The following is a 20,486-nucleotide window of genomic DNA, read 5'->3' on the forward strand; positions in this document are numbered from 1 at the left end:
AGGCCATCGCAAAACACTGGGAACTTCGCTGAATAAATTTTCCTTTCAAGGCGTCTAAGTGTGGCAACTTCCCTAACAGACCGAAGACCTTAGCAAGGCGTCGTAAGCAATGCCTCTTATGACGACTACCACTGCAAAGTGAGCGATTGTGTTCTTTGCTCAGTTTGGACCTCACCTCGACATCCCGCTTCACCTAGAGAGGGGGCGAGTGTGAGCTCCCGGAAAGAACGCTGAGCAGAGTGTTCACCTCAATGCAGGTGGCTTTTCGTAACTGAATCCAAGTTGCCCAGCACGCGAGACTGGTTAGGACTGCCTTCAGTAGCCTTTGGCAAGCTGGGGCAACATAGGTTTCCAAGGAAGAGGACAGTGTGTCGCCTTGGACTCTGCATGCCAGGAAATGTTGACAAGGGCCTACACGGCGGCCTGTTTCTCAGCAGGCCGAGAGGAGACGTGTGGTCTTGAGTTCAGTTGCATGGCAAACAGTGCGGAGGCCAGAGTTCTGTGAGAGCCGACAGCTCTCCTCGCTCCCCATTTAAGCCCCCAAACGGTGGAGAACTCATGGAAACTGCGGCAGGCAGAACTTGTCCAGCGCAAATTTCGCCACTACACTGAGGCCAAGGGTCGTCTCACGGTTTCCCAGGACGAACGTGGGCTGCAGAATTATCGCTCCTCCAGAGTTGCAAGAGCTCTGCTTCTCAGGCTAGAATACTCGCTTCCTACACAGGCGTAGGGGCAGAGGATAGTTGCTGGGCAATAGCAGGGTCTTGCAAGCAGCCCCTAAGACACCGGGATCCAAGCTTCCAAAGAGAAACGCCTGCTTCTGTATGCCGTGTCACCCAGCCTAGTTAGCGGCAAACCTAAGTCCCTGCAGTACTGGCGCTGCAAAAGTTGGCCATCGCCAAACAATGGGAACTTCGCTGAATACATTTTCCTTTCAAGGCGTCTAAGTGTGGCTGGTTCCTTAACACAGGGAAGGCCTTAGCCAGGCGTAGTTGGCAATTCCTCTCACGAGGACTACTAGTGCAACGTGAGGAATTGTGCTCTTTGCTCAGGTTGGTCCTCACTTCGACTTCCTTCTGAACCTAAAGCAAAGTGAGGAATTGTGCTCTTTGCTCAGGTTGGTCCTCACTTCGACTTCCTGCTTAACCTAGAGAGGTGGCAATTGTGAGCTCCCGGGAAGAACGCTGAGCAGAGTGCTCACCTCAATGCAGGTGGCTTTTCCTCACTGAATGCAAGTGGCCCAGCACATGAGACTGGCTCGGACTGCCTTCGTGAGCGTTGGCAAGCTGGGGCACCCTATTTTTCCAAGGAAGAGGACAGTGTGTCGCCTTGGAGTCTACATGCCAAGAAGTGTTACGAATGGCCTACACGGCGGCCTGTTTCTCAGCAGGCCGGGAGGAGACGTGTGGTCTTGAGTTCAGTTGCATGGCAAACAGTGCGGAGGCCAGAATTCTGTGAGAGCCGACAGCTCTCCTCGCTCTCCATTTAAGCCCCCAAACGGTGGAGAACTCATGGAAACTGCGGCAGGCAGAACTTGTCCGGCGCAAATTTCGCCACTACACTGAGGCCAAGGGTCGCCTCGCGGTTTCCCAGGACGAACGTGGGCTGCAGAATTATCGCTCCTCCAGAGTTGCAAGAGTCCTGCTTCTCAGGCTAGAATACTCGCTTCCTACACAGGCATAGGGGCAGAGGATAGCTGCTGGGCAATAGCAGGGTCCTGCAAGCCCCCACTAAGAAACCGAGATCCAAGCTTCCAAAGGGAAAGGACTGCTTCTGTATGCAGGGTCACCTAGCCAAGTTAGCAGCAAACCTGAGTCCCTGCTGTATTGGCGCTGCGAAGGGAGACTATCGCAAAACACTTGGAACTTCGCTGAATAAATTTTCCTTTCAAGGCGTCTAAGTGTGGCAACTTCCCTAACAGACCGAACCTTAGCAAGGCTTCGTAAGCAATGCCTCTTACGACGACTACCACTGCAAAGTGAGCGATGGTGCTCTTTGCTCAGTTTGGACCTCACCTCGACATCCTGCTTCAGCTACAGAGGGGGCGAGTGTGAGCTCCCGGAAAGAACGCTGAGCAGAGTGTTCACCTCAATGCAGGTGGCTTTTCGTAACTACATCCAAGTTGCCCAGCAGGCGAGACTGGTTAGGAATGCCTTCGGTAGCCTTTGGCAAGCTGGGGCAACGTAGGTTTCCAAGCTAGAGGACAGTGTGTCGCCTTGGACTCTGCACACCAGGAAATACTGACAAGGGCCTACACGGCGGCCTGTTTCTCAGCAGGCCGGGAGGCGACGTGTGGTCTTCAGTTCAGTTGCATGGCAAAAAGTGCGGAGGCCAGAGTTCTGTGAGAGCCGACAGCTCTCCTCGCTCTCCATTTATGCCCCCAAACGGTGGAGAACTCATGGAAACTGCGGCAGGCAGAACTTGTCCGGCGCAAATTTCGCCACTACACTGAGGCCAAGGGTCGTCTCACGGTTTCCCAGGATGAACGTGGGCTGCAGAATTATCGCTCCTCCAGAGTTGCAAGAGCCCTGCTCATCAGGCTAAAATACTCGCTTCCTACACAGGCGTAGGGGCAGAGGATAGCTGCTGGGCAATAGCAGGGTCTTGCAAGCAGCCCCTAAGACACCGGGATCCAAGCTTCCAAAGGGAAACGGCTGCTTCTGTATGCAGGGTCACCTAGCCAAGTTAGCAGCAAACCTGAGTCCCTGCTGTATTGGCGCTGCGAAGGGAGGCCATCGCAAAACACTGGGAACTTCGCTGAATAAATTTTCCTTTCAAGGCGTCTAAGTGTGGCAACTTCCCTAACAGACCGAAGACCTTAGCAAGGCGTCGTAAGCAATGCCTCTTATGACGACTACCACTGCAAAGTGAGCGATTGTGCTCTTTGCTCAGTTTGGACCTCACCTCGACATCCCGCTTCACCTAGAGAGGGGGCGAGTGTGAGCTCCCGGAAAGAACGCTGAGCAGAGTGTTCACCTCAATGCAGGGGGCTTTTCGTAACTGAATCCAAGTTGCCCAGCACGCGAGACTGGTTAGGACTGCCTTCAGTAGCCTTTGGCAAGCTGGGGCAACATAGGTTTCCAAGGAAGAGGACAGTGTGTCGCCTTGGACTCTGCATGCCAGGAAATGTTGACAAGGGCCTACACGGCGGCCTGTTTCTCAGCAGGCCGAGAGGAGACGTGTGGTCTTGAGTTCAGTTGCATGGCAAACAGTGCGGAGGCCAGAGTTCTGTGAGAGCCGACAGCTCTCCTCGCTCCCCATTTAAGCCCCCAAACGGTGGAGAACTCATGGAAACTGCGGCAGGCAGAACTTGTCCGGCGCAAATTTCGCCACTACACTGAGGCCAAGGGTCGTCTCACGGTTTCCCAGGACGAACGTGGGCTGCAGAATTATCGCTCCTCCAGAGTTGCAAGAGCCCTGCTTATCAGGCTAAAATACTCGCTTCCTACACAGGCGTAGGGGCAGAGGATAGCTGCTGGGCAATAGCAGGGTCTTGCAAGCAGCCCCTAAGACACCGGGATCCAAGCTTCCAAAGGGAAACGGCTGCTTCTGTATGCAGGGTCACCTAGCCAAGTTAGCAGCAAACCTGAGTCCCTGCTGTATTGGCGCTGCGAAGGGAGGCCATCGCAAAACACTGGGAACTTCGCTGAATAAATTTTCCTTTCAAGGCGTCTAAGTGTGGCAACTTCCCTAACAGACCGAAGACCTTAGCAAGGCGTCGTAAGCAATGCCTCTTATGACGACTACCACTGCAAAGTGAGCGATTGTGCTCTTTGCTCAGTTTGGACCTCACCTCGACATCCCGCTTCACCTAGAGAGGGGGCGAGTGTGAGCTCCCGGAAAGAACGCTGAGCAGAGTGTTCACCTCAATGCAGGTGGCTTTTCGTAACTGAATCCAAGTTGCCCAGCACGCGAGACTGGTTAGGACTGCCTTCAGTAGCCTTTGGCAAGCTGGGGCAACATAGGTTTCCAAGGAAGAGGACAGTGTGTCGCCTTGGACTCTGCATGCCAGGAAATGTTGACAAGGGCCTACACGGCGGCCTGTTTCTCAGCAGGCCGAGAGGAGACGTGTGGTCTTGAGTTCAGTTGCATGGCAAACAGTGCGGAGGCCAGAGTTCTGTGAGAGCCGACAGCTCTCCTCGCTCCCCATTTAAGCCCCCAAACGGTGGAGAACTCATGGAAACTGCGGCAGGCAGAACTTGTCCGGCGCAAATTTCGCCACTACACTGAGGCCAAGGGTCGTCTCACGGTTTCCCAGGACGAACGTGGGCTGCAGAATTATCGCTCCTCCAGAGTTGCAAGAGCCCTGCTTATCAGGCTAAAATACTCGCTTCCTACACAGGCGTAGGGGCAGAGGATAGCTGCTGGGCAATAGCAGGGTCTTGCAAGCAGCCCCTAAGACACCGGGATCCAAGCTTCCAAAGGGAAACGGCTGCTTCTGTATGCAGGGTCACCTAGCCAAGTTAGCAGCAAACCTGAGTCCCTGCTGTATTGGCGCTGCGAAGGGAGGCCATCGCAAAACACTGGGAACTTCGCTGAATAAATTTTCCTTTCAAGGCGTCTAAGTGTGGCAACTTCCCTAACAGACCGAAGACCTTAGCAAGGCGTCGTAAGCAATGCCTCTTATGACGACTACCACTGCAAAGTGAGCGATTGTGCTCTTTGCTCAGTTTGGACCTCACCTCGACATCCCGCTTCACCTAGAGAGGGGGCGAGTGTGAGCTCCCGGAAAGAACGCTGAGCAGAGTGTTCACCTCAATGCAGGTGGCTTTTCGTAACTGAATCCAAGTTGCCCAGCATGCGAGACTGGTTAGGACTGCCTTCAGTAGCCTTTGGCAAGCTGGGGCAACATAGGTTTCCAAGGAAGAGGACAGTGTGTCGCCTTGGACTCTGCATGCCAGGAAATGTTGACAAGGGCCTACACGGCGGCCTGTTTCTCAGCAGGCCGAGAGGAGACGTGTGGTCTTGAGTTCAGCTGCATGGCAAACAGTGCGGAGGCCAGAGTTCTGTGAGAGCCGACAGCTCTCCTCGCTCCCCATTTAAGCCCCCAAACGGTGGAGAACTCATGGAAACTGCGGCAGGCAGAACTTGTCCGGCGCAAATTTCGCCACTACACTGAGGCCAAGGGTCGTCTCACGGTTTCCCAGGACGAACGTGGGCTGCAGAATTATCGCTCCTCCAGAGTTGCAAGAGCCCTGCTTATCAGGCTAAAATACTCGCTTCCTACACAGGCGTAGGGGCAGAGGATAGCTGCTGGGCAATAGCAGGGTCTTGCAAGCAGCCCCTAAGACACCGGGATCCAAGCTTCCAAAGGGAAACGGCTGCTTCTGTATGCAGGGTCACCTAGCCAAGTTAGCAGCAAACCTGAGTCCCTGCTGTATTGGCGCTGCGAAGGGAGGCCATCGCAAAACACTGGGAACTTCGCTGAATAAATTTTCCTTTCAAGGCGTCTAAGTGTGGCAACTTCCCTAACAGACCGAAGACCTTAGCAAGGCGTCGTAAGCAATGCCTCTTATGACGACTACCACTGCAAAGTGAGCGATTGTGCTCTTTGCTCAGTTTGGACCTCACCTCGACATCCCGCTTCACCTAGAGAGGGGGCGAGTGTGAGCTCCCGGAAAGAACGCTGAGCAGAGTGTTCACCTCAATGCAGGGGGCTTTTCGTAACTGAATCCAAGTTGCCCAGCACGCGAGACTGGTTAGGACTGCCTTCAGTAGCCTTTGGCAAGCTGGGGCAACATAGGTTTCCAAGGAAGAGGACAGTGTGTCGCCTTGGACTCTGCATGCCAGGAAATGTTGACAAGGGCCTACACGGCGGCCTGTTTCTCAGCAGGCCGAGAGGAGACGTGTGGTCTTGAGTTCAGTTGCATGGCAAACAGTGCGGAGGCCAGAGTTCTGTGAGAGCCGACAGCTCTCCTCGCTCCCCATTTAAGCCCCCAAACGGTGGAGAACTCATGGAAACTGCGGCAGGCAGAACTTGTCCGGCGCAAATTTCGCCACTACACTGAGGCCAAGGGTCGTCTCACGGTTTCCCAGGACGAACGTGGGCTGCAGAATTATCGCTCCTCCAGAGTTGCAAGAGCCCTGCTTATCAGGCTAAAATACTCGCTTCCTACACAGGCGTAGGGGCAGAGGATAGCTGCTGGGCAATAGCAGGGTCTTGCAAGCAGCCCCTAAGACACCGGGATCCAAGCTTCCAAAGGGAAACGGCTGCTTCTGTATGCAGGGTCACCTAGCCAAGTTAGCAGCAAACCTGAGTCCCTGCTGTATTGGCGCTGCGAAGGGAGGCCATCGCAAAACACTGGGAACTTCGCTGAATAAATTTTCCTTTCAAGGCGTCTAAGTGTGGCAACTTCCCTAACAGACCGAAGACCTTAGCAAGGCGTCGTAAGCAATGCCTCTTATGACGACTACCACTGCAAAGTGAGCGATTGTGCTCTTTGCTCAGTTTGGACCTCACCTCGACATCCCGCTTCACCTAGAGAGGGGGCGAGTGTGAGCTCCCGGAAAGAACGCTGAGCAGAGTGTTCACCTCAATGCAGGGGGCTTTTCGTAACTGAATCCAAGTTGCCCAGCACGCGAGACTGGTTAGGACTGCCTTCAGTAGCCTTTGGCAAGCTGGGGCAACATAGGTTTCCAAGGAAGAGGACAGTGTGTCGCCTTGGACTCTGCATGCCAGGAAATGTTGACAAGGGCCTACACGGCAGCCTGTTTCTCAGCAGGCCGAGAGGCGACGTGTGGTCTTGAGTTCAGTTGCATGGCAAACAGTGCGGAGGCCAGAGTTCTGTGAGAGCCGACAGCTCTCCTCGCTCCCCATTTAAGCCCCCAAACGGTGGAGAACTCATGGAAACTGCGGCAGGCAGAACTTGTCCGGCGCAAATTTCGCCACTACACTGAGGCCAAGGGTCGTCTCACGGTTTCCCAGGACGAACGTGGGCTGCAGAATTATCGCTCCTCCAGAGTTGCAAGAGCTCTGCTTCTCAGGCTAGAATACTCGCTTCCTACACAGGCGTAGGGGCAGAGGATAGCTGCTGGGCAATAGCAGGGTCTTGCAAGCAGCCCCTAAGACACCGGGATCCAAGCTTCCAAAGAGAAACGCCTGCTTCTGTATGCCGTGTCACCCAGCCTAGTTAGCGGCAAACCTAAGTCCCTGCAGTACTGGCGCTGCAAAAGTTGGCCATCGCCAAACAATGGGAACTTCGCTGAATACATTTTCCTTTCAAGGCGTCTAAGTGTGGCTGGTTCCTTAACACAGGGAAGGCCTTAGCCAGGCGTAGTTGGCAATTCCTCTCACGAGGACTACTAGTGCAACGTGAGGAATTGTGCTCTTTGCTCAGGTTGGTCCTCACTTCGACTTCCTTCTGAACCTAAAGCAAAGTGAGGAATTGTGCTCTTTGCTCAGGTTGGTCCTCACTTCGACTTCCTGCTTAACCTAGAGAGGTGGCAATTGTGAGCTCCCGGGAAGAACGCTGAGCAGAGTGCTCACCTCAATGCAGGTGGCTTTTCCTCACTGAATGCAAGTGGCCCAGCACATGAGACTGCCTCGGACTGCCTTCGTGAGCGTTGGCAAGCTGGGGCACCCTATTTTTCCAAGGAAGAGGACAGTGTGTCGCCTTGGAGTCTACATGCCAAGAAGTGTTACGAATGGCCTACACGGCGGCCTGTTTCTCAGCAGGCCGGGAGGAGACGTGTGGTCTTGAGTTCAGTTGCATGGCAAACAGTGCGGAGGCCAGAATTCTGTGAGAGCCGACAGCTCTCCTCGCTCTCCATTTAAGCCCCCAAACGGTGGAGAACTCATGGAAACTGCGGCAGGCAGAACTTGTCCGGCGCAAATTTCGCCACTACACTGAGGCCAAGGGTCGCCTCGCGGTTTCCCAGGACGAACGTGGGCTGCAGAATTATCGCTCCTCCAGAGTTGCAAGAGTCCTGCTTCTCAGGCTAGAATACTCGCTTCCTACACAGGCATAGGGGCAGAGGATAGCTGCTGGGCAATAGCAGGGTCCTGCAAGCCCCCACTAAGAAACCGAGATCCAAGCTTCCAAAGGGAAAGGACTGCTTCTGTATGCAGGGTCACCTAGCCAAGTTAGCAGCAAACCTGAGTCCCTGCTGTATTGGCGCTGCGAAGGGAGACTATCGCAAAACACTTGGAACTTCGCTGAATAAATTTTCCTTTCAAGGCGTCTAAGTGTGGCAACTTCCCTAACAGACCGAACCTTAGCAAGGCTTCGTAAGCAATGACTCTTACGACGACTACCACTGCAAAGTGAGCGATGGTGCTCTTTGCTCAGTTTGGACCTCACCTCGACATCCTGCTTCAGCTACAGAGGGGGCGAGTGTGAGCTCCCGGAAAGAACGCTGAGCAGAGTGTTCACCTCAATGCAGGTGGCTTTTCGTAACTACATCCAAGTTGCCCAGCAGGCGAGACTGGTTAGGAATGCCTTCGGTAGCCTTTGGCAAGCTGGGGCAACGTAGGTTTCCAAGCTAGAGGACAGTGTGTCGCCTTGGACTCTGCACACCAGGAAATACTGACAAGGGCCTACACGGCGGCCTGTTTCTCAGCAGGCCGGGAGGCGACGTGTGGTCTTCAGTTCAGTTGCATGGCAAAAAGTGCGGAGGCCAGAGTTCTGTGAGAGCCGACAGCTCTCCTCGCTCTCCATTTATGCCCCCAAACGGTGGAGAACTCATGGAAACTGCGGCAGGCAGAACTTGTCCGGCGCAAATTTCGCCACTACACTGAGGCCAAGGTTCGCCTTGCGGATTCCCAGGACGAACGTGGGCTGCAGAATTATCGCTCCTCCAGAGTTGCAAGAGCCCTGCTCATCAGGCTAAAATACTCGCTTCCTACACAGGCGTAGGGGCAGAGGATAGCTGCTGGGCAATAGCAGGGTCTTGCAAGCAGCCCCTAAGACACCGGGATCCAAGCTTCCAAAGGGAAACGGCTGCTTCTGTATGCAGGGTCACCTAGCCAAGTTAGCAGCAAACCTGAGTCCCTGCTGTATTGGCGCTGCGAAGGGAGGCCATCGCAAAACACTGGGAACTTCGCTGAATAAATTTTCCTTTCAAGGCGTCTAAGTGTGGCAACTTCCCTAACAGACCGAAGACCTTAGCAAGGCGTCGTAAGCAATGCCTCTTATGACGACTACCACTGCAAAGTGAGCGATTGTGCTCTTTGCTCAGTTTGGACCTCACCTCGACATCCCGCTTCACCTAGAGAGGGGGCGAGTGTGAGCTCCCGGAAAGAACGCTGAGCAGAGTGTTCACCTCAATGCAGGGGGCTTTTCGTAACTGCATCCAAGTTGCCCAGCACGCGAGACTGGTTAGGACTGCCTTCAGTAGCCTTTGGCAAGCTGGGGCAACATAGGTTTCCAAGGAAGAGGACAGTGTGTCGCCTTGGACTCTGCATGCCAGGAAATGTTGACAAGGGCCTACACGGCGGCCTGTTTCTCAGCAGGCCGAGAGGAGACGTGTGGTCTTGAGTTCAGTTGCATGGCAAACAGTGCGGAGGCCAGAGTTCTGTGAGAGCCGACAGCTCTCCTCGCTCCCCATTTAAGCCCCCAAACGGTGGAGAACTCATGGAAACTGCGGCAGGCAGAACTTGTCCGGCGCAAATTTCGCCACTACACTGAGGCCAAGGGTCGTCTCACGGTTTCCCAGGACGAACGTGGGCTGCAGAATTATCGCTCCTCCAGAGTTGCAAGAGCCCTGCTTATCAGGCTAAAATACTCGCTTCCTACACAGGCGTAGGGGCAGAGGATAGCTGCTGGGCAATAGCAGGGTCTTGCAAGCAGCCCCTAAGACACCGGGATCCAAGCTTCCAAAGGGAAACGGCTGCTTCTGTATGCAGGGTCACCTAGCCAAGTTAGCAGCAAACCTGAGTCCCTGCTGTATTGGCGCTGCGAAGGGAGGCCATCGCAAAACACTGGGAACTTCGCTGAATAAATTTTCCTTTCAAGGCGTCTAAGTGTGGCAACTTCCCTAACAGACCGAAGACCTTAGCAAGGCGTCGTAAGCAATGCCTCTTATGACGACTACCACTGCAAAGTGAGCGATTGTGCTCTTTGCTCAGTTTGGACCTCACCTCGACATCCCGCTTCACCTAGAGAGGGGGCGAGTGTGAGCTCCCGGAAAGAACGCTGAGCAGAGTGTTCACCTCAATGCAGGTGGCTTTTCGTAACTGAATCCAAGTTGCCCAGCACGCGAGACTGGTTAGGACTGCCTTCAGTAGCCTTTGGCAAGCTGGGGCAACATAGGTTTCCAAGGAAGAGGACAGTGTGTCGCCTTGGACTCTGCATGCCAGGAAATGTTGACAAGGGCCTACACGGCGGCCTGTTTCTCAGCAGGCCGAGAGGAGACGTGTGGTCTTGAGTTCAGTTGCATGGCAAACAGTGCGGAGGCCAGAGTTCTGTGAGAGCCGACAGCTCTCCTCGCTCCCCATTTAAGCCCCCAAACGGTGGAGAACTCATGGAAACTGCGGCAGGCAGAACTTGTCCGGCGCAAATTTCGCCACTACACTGAGGCCAAGGGTCGTCTCACGGTTTCCCAGGACGAACGTGGGCTGCAGAATTATCGCTCCTCCAGAGTTGCAAGAGCCCTGCTTATCAGGCTAAAATACTCGCTTCCTACACAGGCGTAGGGGCAGAGGATAGCTGCTGGGCAATAGCAGGGTCTTGCAAGCAGCCCCTAAGACACCGGGATCCAAGCTTCCAAAGGGAAACGGCTGCTTCTGTATGCAGGGTCACCTAGCCAAGTTAGCAGCAAACCTGAGTCCCTGCTGTATTGGCGCTGCGAAGGGAGGCCATCGCAAAACACTGGGAACTTCGCTGAATAAATTTTCCTTTCAAGGCGTCTAAGTGTGGCAACTTCCCTAACAGACCGAAGACCTTAGCAAGGCGTCGTAAGCAATGCCTCTTATGACGACTACCACTGCAAAGTGAGCGATTGTGCTCTTTGCTCAGTTTGGACCTCACCTCGACATCCCGCTTCACCTAGAGAGGGGGCGAGTGTGAGCTCCCGGAAAGAACGCTGAGCAGAGTGTTCACCTCAATGCAGGTGGCTTTTCGTAACTGAATCCAAGTTGCCCAGCACGCGAGACTGGTTAGGACTGCCTTCAGTAGCCTTTGGCAAGCTGGGGCAACATAGGTTTCCAAGGAAGAGGACAGTGTGTCGCCTTGGACTCTGCATGCCAGGAAATGTTGACAAGGGCCTACACGGCGGCCTGTTTCTCAGCAGGCCGAGAGGAGACGTGTGGTCTTGAGTTCAGTTGCATGGCAAACAGTGCGGAGGCCAGAGTTCTGTGAGAGCCGACAGCTCTCCTCGCTCCCCATTTAAGCCCCCAAACGGTGGAGAACTCATGGAAACTGCGGCAGGCAGAACTTGTCCGGCGCAAATTTCGCCACTACACTGAGGCCAAGGGTCGTCTCACGGTTTCCCAGGACGAACGTGGGCTGCAGAATTATCGCTCCTCCAGAGTTGCAAGAGCCCTGCTTATCAGGCTAAAATACTCGCTTCCTACACAGGCGTAGGGGCAGAGGATAGCTGCTGGGCAATAGCAGGGTCTTGCAAGCAGCCCCTAAGACACCGGGATCCAAGCTTCCAAAGGGAAACGGCTGCTTCTGTATGCAGGGTCACCTAGCCAAGTTAGCAGCAAACCTGAGTCCCTGCTGTATTGGCGCTGCGAAGGGAGGCCATCGCAAAACACTGGGAACTTCGCTGAATAAATTTTCCTTTCAAGGCGTCTAAGTGTGGCAACTTCCCTAACAGACCGAAGACCTTAGCAAGGCGTCGTAAGCAATGCCTCTTATGACGACTACCACTGCAAAGTGAGCGATTGTGCTCTTTGCTCAGTTTGGACCTCACCTCGACATCCCGCTTCACCTAGAGAGGGGGCGAGTGTGAGCTCCCGGAAAGAACGCTGAGCAGAGTGTTCACCTCAATGCAGGTGGCTTTTCGTAACTGAATCCAAGTTGCCCAGCACGCGAGACTGGTTAGGACTGCCTTCAGTAGCCTTTGGCAAGCTGGGGCAACATAGGTTTCCAAGGAAGAGGACAGTGTGTCGCCTTGGACTCTGCATGCCAGGAAATGTTGACAAGGGCCTACACGGCGGCCTGTTTCTCAGCAGGCCGAGAGGAGACGTGTGGTCTTGAGTTCAGTTGCATGGCAAACAGTGCGGAGGCCAGAGTTCTGTGAGAGCCGACAGCTCTCCTCGCTCCCCATTTAAGCCCCCAAACGGTGGAGAACTCATGGAAACTGCGGCAGGCAGAACTTGTCCGGCGCAAATTTCGCCACTACACTGAGGCCAAGGGTCGTCTCACGGTTTCCCAGGACGAACGTGGGCTGCAGAATTATCGCTCCTCCAGAGTTGCAAGAGCTCTGCTTCTCAGGCTAGAATACTCGCTTCCTACACAGGCGTAGGGGCAGAGGATAGTTGCTGGGCAATAGCAGGGTCTTGCAAGCAGCCCCTAGGACACCGGGATCCAAGCTTCCAAAGAGAAACGCCTGCTTCTGTATGCCGTGTCACCCAGCCTAGTTAGCGGCAAACCTAAGTCCCTGCAGTACTGGCGCTGCAAAAGTTGGCCATCGCCAAACAATGGGAACTTCGCTGAATACATTTTCCTTTCAAGGCGTCTAAGTGTGGCTGGTTCCTTAACACAGGGAAGGCCTTAGCCAGGCGTAGTTGGCAATTCCTCTCACGAGGACTACTAGTGCAACGTGAGGAATTGTGCTCTTTGCTCAGGTTGGTCCTCACTTCGACTTCCTTCTGAACCTAAAGCAAAGTGAGGAATTGTGCTCTTTGCTCAGGTTGGTCCTCACTTCGACTTCCTGCTTAACCTAGAGAGGTGGCAATTGTGAGCTCCCGGGAAGAACGCTGAGCAGAGTGCTCACCTCAATGCAGGTGGCTTTTCCTCACTGAATGCAAGTGGCCCAGCACATGAGACTGGCTCGGACTGCCTTCGTGAGCGTTGGCAAGCTGGGGCACCCTATTTTTCCAAGGAAGAGGACAGTGTGTCGCCTTGGAGTCTACATGCCAAGAAGTGTTACGAATGGCCTACACGGCGGCCTGTTTCTCAGCAGGCCGGGAGGAGACGTGTGGTCTTGAGTTCAGTTGCATGGCAAACAGTGCGGAGGCCAGAATTCTGTGAGAGCCGACAGCTCTCCTCGCTCTCCATTTAAGCCCCCAAACGGTGGAGAACTCATGGAAACTGCGGCAGGCAGAACTTGTCCGGCGCAAATTTCGCCACTACACTGAGGCCAAGGGTCGCCTCGCGGTTTCCCAGGACGAACGTGGGCTGCAGAATTATCGCTCCTCCAGAGTTGCAAGAGTCCTGCTTCTCAGGCTAGAATACTCGCTTCCTACACAGGCATAGGGGCAGAGGATAGCTGCTGGGCAATAGCAGGGTCCTGCAAGCCCCCACTAAGAAACCGAGATCCAAGCTTCCAAAGGGAAAGGACTGCTTCTGTATGCAGGGTCACCTAGCCAAGTTAGCAGCAAACCTGAGTCCCTGCTGTATTGGCGCTGCGAAGGGAGACTATCGCAAAACACTTGGAACTTCGCTGAATAAATTTTCCTTTCAAGGCGTCTAAGTGTGGCAACTTCCCTAACAGACCGAACCTTAGCAAGGCTTCGTAAGCAATGCCTCTTACGACGACTACCACTGCAAAGTGAGCGATGGTGCTCTTTGCTCAGTTTGGACCTCACCTCGACATCCTGCTTCAGCTACAGAGGGGGCGAGTGTGAGCTCCCGGAAAGAACGCTGAGCAGAGTGTTCACCTCAATGCAGGTGGCTTTTCGTAACTACATCCAAGTTGCCCAGCAGGCGAGACTGGTTAGGAATGCCTTCGGTAGCCTTTGGCAAGCTGGGGCAACGTAGGTTTCCAAGCTAGAGGACAGTGTGTCGCCTTGGACTCTGCACACCAGGAAATACTGACAAGGGCCTACACGGCGGCCTGTTTCTCAGCAGGCCGGGAGGCGACGTGTGGTCTTCAGTTCAGTTGCATGGCAAAAAGTGCGGAGGCCAGAGTTCTGTGAGAGCCGACAGCTCTCCTCGCTCTCCATTTATGCCCCCAAACGGTGGAGAACTCATGGAAACTGCGGCAGGCAGAACTTGTCCGGCGCAAATTTCGCCACTACACTGAGGCCAAGGTTCGCCTTGCGGATTCCCAGGACGAACGTGGGCTGCAGAATTATCGCTCCTCCAGAGTTGCAAGAGCCCTGCTCATCAGGCTAAAATACTCGCTTCCTACACAGGCGTAGGGGCAGAGGATAGCTGCTGGGCAATAGCAGGGTCTTGCAAGCAGCCCCTAAGACACCGGGATCCAAGCTTCCAAAGGGAAACGGCTGCTTCTGTATGCAGGGTCACCTAGCCAAGTTAGCAGCAAACCTGAGTCCCTGCTGTATTGGCGCTGCGAAGGGAGGCCATCGCAAAACACTGGGAACTTCGCTGAATAAATTTTCCTTTCAAGGCGTCTAAGTGTGGCAACTTCCCTAACAGACCGAAGACCTTAGCAAGGCGTCGTAAGCAATGCCTCTTATGACGACTACCACTGCAAAGTGAGCGATTGTGCTCTTTGCTCAGTTTGGACCTCACCTCGACATCCCGCTTCACCTAGAGAGGGGGCGAGTGTGAGCTCCCGGAAAGAACGCTGAGCAGAGTGTTCACCTCAATGCAGGTGGCTTTTCGTAACTGCATCCAAGTTGCCCAGCACGCGAGACTGGTTAGGACTGCCTTCAGTAGCCTTTGGCAAGCTGGGGCAACATAGGTTTCCAAGGAAGAGGACAGTGTGTCGCCTTGGACTCTGCATGCCAGGAAATGTTGACAAGGGCCTACACGGCGGCCTGTTTCTCAGCAGGCCGAGAGGAGACGTGTGGTCTTGAGTTCAGTTGCATGGCAAACAGTGCGGAGGCCAGAGTTCTGTGAGAGCCGACAGCTCTCCTCGCTCCCCATTTAAGCCCCCAAACGGTGGAGAACTCATGGAAACTGCGGCAGGCAGAACTTGTCCGGCGCAAATTTCGCCACTACACTGAGGCCAAGGGTCGTCTCACGGTTTCCCAGGACGAACGTGGGCTGCAGAATTATCGCTCCTCCAGAGTTGCAAGAGCCCTGCTTATCAGGCTAAAATACTCGCTTCCTACACAGGCGTAGGGGCAGAGGATAGCTGCTGGGCAATAGCAGGGTCTTGCAAGCAGCCCCTAAGACACCGGGATCCAAGCTTCCAAAGGGAAACGGCTGCTTCTGTATGCAGGGTCACCTAGCCAAGTTAGCAGCAAACCTGAGTCCCTGCTGTATTGGCGCTGCGAAGGGAGGCCATCGCAAAACACTGGGAACTTCGCTGAATAAATTTTCCTTTCAAGGCGTCTAAGTGTGGCAACTTCCCTAACAGACCGAAGACCTTAGCAAGGCGTCGTAAGCAATGCCTCTTATGACGACTACCACTGCAAAGTGAGCGATTGTGCTCTTTGCTCAGTTTGGACCTCACCTCGACATCCCGCTTCACCTAGAGAGGGGGCGAGTGTGAGCTCCCGGAAAGAACGCTGAGCAGAGTGTTCACCTCAATGCAGGTGGCTTTTCGTAACTGAATCCAAGTTGCCCAGCACGCGAGACTGGTTAGGACTGCCTTCAGTAGCCTTTGGCAAGCTGGGGCAACATAGGTTTCCAAGGAAGAGGACAGTGTGTCGCCTTGGACTCTGCATGCCAGGAAATGTTGACAAGGGCCTACACGGCGGCCTGTTTCTCAGCAGGCCGAGAGGAGACGTGTGGTCTTGAGTTCAGTTGCATGGCAAACAGTGCGGAGGCCAGAGTTCTGTGAGAGCCGACAGCTCTCCTCGCTCCCCATTTAAGCCCCCAAACGGTGGAGAACTCATGGAAACTGCGGCAGGCAGAACTTGTCCGGCGCAAATTTCGCCACTACACTGAGGCCAAGGGTCGTCTCACGGTTTCCCAGGACGAACGTGGGCTGCAGAATTATCGCTCCTCCAGAGTTGCAAGAGCCCTGCTTATCAGGCTAAAATACTCGCTTCCTACACAGGCGTAGGGGCAGAGGATAGCTGCTGGGCAATAGCAGGGTCTTGCAAGCAGCCCCTAAGACACCGGGATCCAAGCTTCCAAAGGGAAACGGCTGCTTCTGTATGCAGGGTCACCTAGCCAAGTTAGCAGCAAACCTGAGTCCCTGCTGTATTGGCGCTGCGAAGGGAGGCCATCGCAAAACACTGGGAACTTCGCTGAATAAATTTTCCTTTCAAGGCGTCTAAGTGTGGCAACTTCCCTAACAGACCGAAGACCTTAGCAAGGCGTCGTAAGCAATGCCTCTTATGACGACTACCACTGCAAAGTGAGCGATTGTGCTCTTTGCTCAGTTTGGACCTCACCTCGACATCCCGCTTCACCTAGAGAGGGGGCGAGTGTGAGCTCCCGGAAAGAACGCTGAGCAGAGTGTTCACCTCAATGCAGGTGGCTTTTCGTAACTGAATCCAAGTTGCCCAGCACGCGAGACTGGTTAGGACTGCCTTCAGTAGCCTTTGGCAAGCTGGGGCAACATAGGTTTCCAAGGAAGAGGACAGTGTGTCGCCTTGGACTCTGCATGCCAGGAAATGTTGACAAGGGCCTACACGGCGGCCTGTTTCTCAGCAGGCCGAGAGGAGACGTGTGGTCTTGAGTTCAGTTGCATGGCAAACAGTGCGGAGGCCAGAGTTCTGTGAGAGCCGACAGCTCTCCTCGCTCCCCATTTAAGCCCCCAAACGGTGGAGAACTCATGGAAACTGCGGCAGGCAGAACTTGTCCGGCGCAAATTTTGCCACTACACTGAGGCCAAGGGTCGTCTCACGGTTTCCCAGGACGAACGTGGGCTGCAGAATTATCGCTCCTCCAGAGTTGCAAGAGCCCTGCTTATCAGGCTAAAATACTCGCTTCCTACACAGGCGTAGGGGCAGAGGATAGCTGCTGGGCAATAGCAGGGTCTTGCAAGCAGCCCCTAAGACACCGGGATCCAAGCTTCCAAAGGGAAACGGCTGCTTCTGTATGCAGGGTCACCTAGCCAAGTTAGCAGCAAACCTGAGTCCCTGCTGTATTGGCGCTGCGAAGGGAGGCCATCGCAAAACACTGGGAACTTCGCTGAATAAATTTTCCTTTCAAGGCGTCTAAGTGTGGCAACTTCCCTAACAGACCGAAGACCTTAGCAAGGCGTCGTAAGCAATGCCTCTTATGACGACTACCACTGCAAAGTGAGCGATTGTGCTCTTTGCTCAGTTTGGACCTCACCTCGACATCCCGCTTCACCTAGAGAGGGGGCGAGTGTGAGCTCCCGGAAAGAACGCTGAGCAGAGTGTTCACCTCAATGCAGGTGGCTTTTCGTAACTGAATCCAAGTTGCCCAGCACGCGAGACTGGTTAGGACTGCCTTCAGTAGCCTTTGGCAAGCTGGGGCAACATAGGTTTCCAAGGAAGAGGACAGTGTGTCGCCTTGGACTCTGCATGCCAGGAAATGTTGACAAGGGCCTACACGGCGGCCTGTTTCTCAGCAGGCCGAGAGGAGACGTGTGGTCTTGAGTTCAGTTGCATGGCAAACAGTGCGGAGGCCAGAGTTCTGTGAGAGCCGACAGCTCTCCTCGCTCCCCATTTAAGCCCCCAAACGGTGGAGAACTCATGGAAACTGCGGCAGGCAGAACTTGTCCGGCGCAAATTTCGCCACTACACTGAGGCCAAGGGTCGTCTCACGGTTTCCCAGGACGAACGTGGGCTGCAGAATTATCGCTCCTCCAGAGTTGCAAGAGCTCTGCTTCTCAGGCTAGAATACTCGCTTCCTACACAGGCGTAGGGGCAGAGGATAGTTGCTGGGCAATAGCAGGGTCTTGCAAGCAGCCCCTAAGACACCGGGATCCAAGCTTCCAAAGAGAAACGCCTGCTTCTGTATGCCGTGTCACCCAGCCTAGTTAGCGGCAAACCTAAGTCCCTGCAGTACTGGCGCTGCAAAAGTTGGCCATCGCCAAACAATGGGAACTTCGCTGAATACATTTTCCTTTCAAGGCGTCTAAGTGTGGCTGGTTCCTTAACACAGGGAAGGCCTTAGCCAGGCGTAGTTGGCAATTCCTCTCACGAGGACTACTAGTGCAACGTGAGGAATTGTGCTCTTTGCTCAGGTTGGTCCTCACTTCGACTTCCTTCTGAACCTAAAGCAAAGTGAGGAATTGTGCTCTTTGCTCAGGTTGGTCCTCACTTCGACTTCCTGCTTAACCTAGAGAGGTGGCAATTGTGAGCTCCCGGGAAGAACGCTGAGCAGAGTGCTCACCTCAATGCAGGTGGCTTTTCCTCACTGAATGCAAGTGGCCCAGCACATGAGACTGGCTCGGACTGCCTTCGTGAGCGTTGGCAAGCTGGGGCACCCTATTTTTCCAAGGAAGAGGACAGTGTGTCGCCTTGGAGTCTACATGCCAAGAAGTGTTACGAATGGCCTACACGGCGGCCTGTTTCTCAGCAGGCCGGGAGGAGACGTGTGGTCTTGAGTTCAGTTGCATGGCAAACAGTGCGGAGGCCAGAATTCTGTGAGAGCCGACAGCTCTCCTCGCTCTCCATTTAAGCCCCCAAACGGTGGAGAACTCATGGAAACTGCGGCAGGCAGAACTTGTCCGGCGCAAATTTCGCCACTACACTGAGGCCAAGGGTCGCCTCGCGGTTTCCCAGGACGAACGTGGGCTGCAGAATTATCGCTCCTCCAGAGTTGCAAGAGTCCTGCTTCTCAGGCTAGAATACTCGCTTCCTACACAGGCATAGGGGCAGAGGATAGCTGCTGGGCAATAGCAGGGTCCTGCAAGCCCCCACTAAGAAACCGAGATCCAAGCTTCCAAAGGGAAAGGACTGCTTCTGTATGCAGGGTCACCTAGCCAAGTTAGCAGCAAACCTGAGTCCCTGCTGTATTGGCGCTGCGAAGGGAGACTATCGCAAAACACTTGGAACTTCGCTGAATAAATTTTCCTTTCAAGGCGTCTAAGTGTGGCAACTTCCCTAACAGACCGAACCTTAGCAAGGCTTCGTAAGCAATGCCTCTTACGACGACTACCACTGCAAAGTGAGCGATGGTGCTCTTTGCTCAGTTTGGACCTCACCTCGACATCCTGCTTCAGCTACAGAGGGGGCGAGTGTGAGCTCCCGGAAAGAACGCTGAGCAGAGTGTTCACCTCAATGCAGGTGGCTTTTCGTAACTACATCCAAGTTGCCCAGCAGGCGAGACTGGTTAGGAATGCCTTCGGTAGCCTTTGGCAAGCTGGGGCAACGTAGGTTTCCAAGCTAGAGGACAGTGTGTCGCCTTGGACTCTGCACACCAGGAAATACTGACAAGGGCCTACACGGCGGCCTGTTTCTCAGCAGGCCGGGAGGCGACGTGTGGTCTTCAGTTCAGTTGCATGGCAAAAAGTGCGGAGGCCAGAGTTCTGTGAGAGCCGACAGCTCTCCTCGCTCTCCATTTATGCCCCCAAACGGTGGAGAACTCATGGAAACTGCGGCAGGCAGAACTTGTCCGGCGCAAATTTCGCCACTACACTGAGGCCAAGGTTCGCCTTGCGGATTCCCAGGACGAACGTGGGCTGCAGAATTATCGCTCCTCCAGAGTTGCAAGAGCCCTGCTCATCAGGCTAAAATACTCGCTTCCTACACAGGCGTAGGGGCAGAGGATAGCTGCTGGGCAATAGCAGGGTCTTGCAAGCAGCCCCTAAGACACCGGGATCCAAGCTTCCAAAGGGAAACGGCTGCTTCTGTATGCAGGGTCACCTAGCCAAGTTAGCAGCAAACCTGAGTCCCTGCTGTATTGGCGCTGCGAAGGGAGGCCATCGCAAAACACTGGGAACTTCGCTGAATAAATTTTCCTTTCAAGGCGTCTAAGTGTGGCAACTTCCCTAACAGACCGAAGACCTTAGCAAGGCGTCGTAAGCAATGCCTCTTATGACGACTACCACTGCAAAGTGAGCGATTGTGCTCTTTGCTCAGTTTGGACCTCACCTCGACATCCCGCTTCACCTAGAGAGGGGGCGAGTGTGAGCTCCCGGAAAGAACGCTGAGCAGAGTGTTCACCTCAATGCAGGTGGCTTTTCGTAACTGAATCCAAGTTGCCCAGCACGCGAGACTGGTTAGGACTGCCTTCAGTAGCCTTTGGCAAGCTGGGGCAACATAGGTTTCCAAGGAAGAGGACAGTGTGTCGCCTTGGACTCTGCATGCCAGGAAATGTTGACAAGGGCCTACACGGCGGCCTGTTTCTCAGCAGGCCGAGAGGAGACGTGTGGTCTTGAGTTCAGTTGCATGGCAAACAGTGCGGAGGCCAGAGTTCTGTGAGAGCCGACAGCTCTCCTCGCTCCCCATTTAAGCCCCCAAACGGTGGAGAACTCATGGAAACTGCGGCAGGCAGAACTTGTCCGGCGCAAATTTCGCCACTACACTGAGGCCAAGGGTCGTCTCACGGTTTCCCAGGACGAACGTGGGCTGCAGAATTATCGCTCCTCCAGAGTTG

Source organism: Orcinus orca, chromosome 7 (genome assembly GCF_937001465.1).
Source record: "Orcinus orca chromosome 7, mOrcOrc1.1, whole genome shotgun sequence".
NCBI classification, from domain to species: Eukaryota; Metazoa; Chordata; class Mammalia; order Artiodactyla; family Delphinidae; genus Orcinus; species Orcinus orca.